Source organism: Sinocyclocheilus rhinocerous, unplaced genomic scaffold (assembly GCF_001515625.1).
Source record: "Sinocyclocheilus rhinocerous isolate Xijiao unplaced genomic scaffold, SAMN03320098_v1.1 scaffold1214, whole genome shotgun sequence".
NCBI lineage: Eukaryota > Metazoa > Chordata > Actinopteri > Cypriniformes > Cyprinidae > Sinocyclocheilus > Sinocyclocheilus rhinocerous.
Genome location: NW_015627891.1, coordinates 1,671,279 through 1,676,170, shown reverse-complemented (window position 1 = coordinate 1,676,170; position 4,892 = coordinate 1,671,279).

Sequence of the window (4,892 nt, the reverse complement as noted above, 5' to 3'; positions counted from 1 at the left end):
GAGATGAGGTAGATGAGGTAGAATTGTTTATGAGGTAGATTGTCTGGGGAAAGAAACTGTTCTTGTGCCTGGGACCAAGATTATTCGGTGCTCTGTAGCGCCGACCAGATGGCAAAAGTTCAAAAAGGAGATGGCTTGGATGTGAGGGATCTAGAGTGATTTTCTGAGCCCTTTTCCTCACTCTGGATGTATACAGAGGGTGGGCAGGGGAGCACCAATAATCCTTTCAGCAGTCCGAACCGTTCTCTGTAGTCTTCTGATGTCTGATTTTGTAGCTGAACCAAACCAGACAGTTATTGAAGTGCACAGGACAGACTCAATGACGGCTGAGTAGAACTGTTTCAGCAGCTCCTGTGGCAGGTTAAACTTCCTCAGTTGGCGAAGGAAGTACAAACTTTGTTGGGCCTTTTTAACAATGGAGTCGATGTGAGTGACCCACTTTCAGGTCCTGAGAGATGGTGGTTCCCAGGAATCTGAATGACTCCACTGCAGCCACAGTGCTGTCTATGATGGTGAGTGGGGTAGTGCAGGGGGGTTTCTCCTGAAGTCCACTATCATCTCCACTGTTTTGAGCGTGTTCAGCTCCAGGTTGTTAAGACTGCACCAGACAGCCAGCTGCTCAACCTCTTGTCTGTAAGCAGACTCGTCGCAGTCCTGAATGAGACCGATGACTGTAGTGTCGTCTGCGAACTTCAAGGGCCTGACAGAGAGGTCTTTAGAGGTGCAGTCGTTGGTGTACAGGAGGAAGAGCAGTGGGGAGAGAACACATCCCTGAGGGGCACCAGTGTTGGTGGAGCGGCTGTTTGACAGGAATTTCCCCAGTCTCACTAGCTGTTGCCTACCTGTCAGAAAGCTGGTGATCCACTGACAGATAGAGCTAGGGACAAAGAGCTGGGTTAGTTTGATCTGGAGGGATGTTGGAATGATGGTGTTGAAAGCCGAACTAAAGTCCACAAAAAGGATCCTCACATAAGTCCCTGTTTTGTCCAGATGTTGCAGGATGAAGTGCAGTCCCATGTTGACTGCATCATCCACGAACGTAAGCAAACTGCAGGGGGTCCAGTAAGGGTCCAGTGATGTCCTTCAGATAAGCCAGAACCAGTTTTTCGAACGACTTCATGACGACAGACGTTAGAGCCACAGGTCTGTAGTTGTTAAGTCCTGTTATCTTGGGTTTCTTTGGAATGGGGATAATTGTGGAGCGTTTGAAGCAGGAAGGGACTTCACACAACTCTAGAGAAAAATGAGCTGTTATAGAAGCAATAGCCATGTGGGCAGCGCTGTGTCATATGCCACTGATGTGCACAAGGTGTTCGAGTCTCAGCTCAAGGTGATGATACATGGGGCAACTTTTTGAGCAATGTTGCAGGGCAAAGTCGCCGAGCAATCTTGCTTGGGCACTTTCCCATTTCCCATTCCCATTCTATTTTCTAACTTCGATACTTTAGATCGAAATTTGTATCATCACCTTCAAGGTTCAGGCTTATTTGTTCATTAATGACATCATCAGCGACTATTCGACATTGACTCGACTTTCATCACATAAATTTTGACTTAAAAAAATCTGAAGTCGTTCCACCCCTAGCACGGACTGGGGCACTTGTCAGGATAGAAGGAAAAATGGATGGGGCAAGTCTAGATGGGCAAAGTTAGAGACAAATCCCAACAGACTACAGGCTGTAATTAAAGCAAAAGGTGGTTCAGAAAAATACTGATACAAGGGGCTGATCCTTTCTCCAACTCAGTGATTCTTTTTTATTATTTATTTATTTATTTCTGACATGTTGGTGTTATATCTTTCACTTGGATGTTATAAGTTGCACTGAGTAAATACAGCTGGATAAAACAAAAACTGTGTCCGTCTTCACTTCAGGCTGCAAGTTGTGTTTACTTGTTATATCTTTGACTAATATTTAAATTTGTTTGATGATCTGAAACGTTAAAGTGTGACAAACATGCAAAAAAAAAAAAAGAAATCAGGAAGGGGGCCAACACTTTTTCGCACCACTGTGTATATATATATATGGATGGATATTTTTATAATAGAAGGAAGTCGTGCGGTAACTCTTAAAGTAAGATGCATGAAACTAAATATTCTTTAACATTCTTTCTTGTATTTTTGTAGTTTTTATTGGTTTTCAGATATAAAAGTCCCTTTGTGACTTACATCATCTAAAGATTTTGGCCCCTCAGGTCAGGCAATTGAGGTCAGTAGTTGCTGAGCTACTAATTCGAACATTTTGAAATGTGCCTCAGATTGCAGCATGACACAGTTCCTCAAAAGTAATGAATAAATCATAAACAGCAATGACATGGTGGGAGGACTTCCCTGCTTCTCAGAAACCCCAGAGAATCAATTAATCCTGATTACCAGCTCAACCATTTCCAACATCGCTCTCCAAGAGGAGTACATGAGCCAAAGCATCAATATATATATGGATGGTATAATAGAAGGAAGTCGTGCGGTAACTCTTAAAGTAAGATGCATGAAACTAAATATTCTTTAACATTCTTTCTTGTATTTTTTTAGTTTTTATTGGTTTTCAGATATAATAGTCCCTTTGTGACTTACATCATCTAAAGATTTTGGCCCCTCAGGTCAGGCAATTGAGGTCAGTAGCTGCTGAGCTACTAATTCGAACATTTTGAAATGTGCCTCAGATTGCAGCATGACACAGTTCCTCAAAAGTAATGAATAAATCATAAACAGCAATGACATGGTGGGAGGACTTCCCTGCTTCTCAGAAACCCCAGAGAATCAATTAATCCGGATTACCAGCTCAACCATTTCCAACATCGCTCTCCAAGAGGAGTACATGAGCCAAAGCATCAGCTAGTCCAGTATGCAATATTTATCAACTAGATTTCTACATTTTCAAATGAAAATGTTAGTGGTGCTTGCCCGTGTGTTGGTTGCTAAGGTATTCTGAGCACATCTAGCGCATTTCTAAGCCGCCTTTCTTCCCTCATAGCTAAAATTGTGTGCACATTTTTGGATTTATTCTGGCACGTAGCATTTCATTAAATTCAAAATTAATGAAACCTGGTTCAAGCAAAGAGATTCTCATGTGCCAAATGAACAACCTGTTTTTCATCATTTCCAATCAGCTTTTTTTCCTGTGTCTGGCCACTGTAACTTTTGTGGTGTGAAACGGAGCTGAATTATTGAAGGGAAAGAAAAGATCCTTCTCAGAAGAAAGTAAAACTGCTATGGCAGCCAGCAAAGTGCAACTCGAGAGAGCTCAAATCATGAAACTTTTACTACTGTACTTACTCCAAACAAATGTGCATCCACTGCTTTCCACAAACACGGTACAAAATAAAGCCTGAAGCATTTAAATGAAGTACATTTACATTACATTTAGTCATTTAACACTTAAATGAAGTAATGTTGGATCTTCTAAACAATTGTTCGGTGGAAAGTGATGCTTAACCTTCAAACCAAATCTTATGTGAGCTTTTCATTTTATGAGGATTGCAAATTTTCAACATCTAAATACAGTCTAAATATAGTTCTAGCAATAAACAAATTAAATCCTAAATTTAAAATTCAAAATTAAAGAAAAACAACTGCATTTAAAGTAAACTAACTTTACAATAAGGATATATACTGTGTAAACATTAGTTAATGCAATAGCCAACACAAAATAATAATTAATACATTAACAGCATTTATTAATCTAGGTGTTAATTTATACTAACATTGGTAATTTATTATGAAAAATAGCATAAGTTAACATTAACCTAAATTAAGGTAAATCCTAAAGGCTGTAAATGTTTTGGTTCACGATACTTTATGCATTAGATAAAGCTGGTGAATTGAATCTTATTGTAAAGTGTTACCACCTAATATTTCTTAGTGATTAAAAATATTGGTAGCACTTTATTTTACAGTCCTGTTCCACATGCACTGTACATACTATGTACTTATTATTGTGGTTATAATAATGGGTAATAACTAGGCACTAACCCTGAACCTACCCCTAAACCTAACCTTAACCCATGTACAGCAGTTACCTTATAAACTACCAGTACTTTCTTACACATTGTAAGTACACGCAAGTACACATTCTGTAAAATAATCTGCAATCAAAATATTTGTTTTTCTTACATTGTCAACATGGTTGAGCTTGGAATTTACTTGGAGACAGTCAAGAAGGTCAAGCCAAAAACATACAAGTGACCTTAAAATGCATCTTTTTTTTTTACTTAACATGATAAGTAGTTCTACTCTTAAACCACACCCTGACAGAATGATTTATTCAAAAGAAACAAAAAAAATATAACGAGAGAAATTTTCAGCATTTGAGTAATCACTTTTCTCTTACAGGACAGTCATGGTGCCTCAGCAATATTCAGGATTTAGTGGTTAAAAACAGGTTCTTCTTTTGGGCAGTTATCTCCAATTAAACCTTCACTTTGATTAATTGCATCTGCAGGGTAAAGTTTCTTAGCAGCATGGCATGGGTCAGTGCAAGGCCGATTCTGAGCTCAGAGGGTGGGCATGCTGACTCCAGTCTGACCTCAGACAAGATATATAGAGACCAACAACAACTGCTCCATCTCTGCACCCTATAACATTATTAATAGCTTCCACTTTTGGCCTGAACATTTTCCAAAGGGCACAGCAGTACATATATAACACACTGACAACAGATTTTCTTATTGGTTTCATTTTATTGGAGAACGGAAAAAAACATTCACATTAAAAGGATTGCTGTATTAGAACTCATAAATACGGTCTACAACATAATGATTTTTGAATAATGTAATGTTATATAATCTAAATATAAATTATAATAAAAAATAATATAGAATAAAGTGTGTGTGTGTGTATCCGTGTATGTATATATGTGTATATACATATATATATATACATATATGTGTGTGTG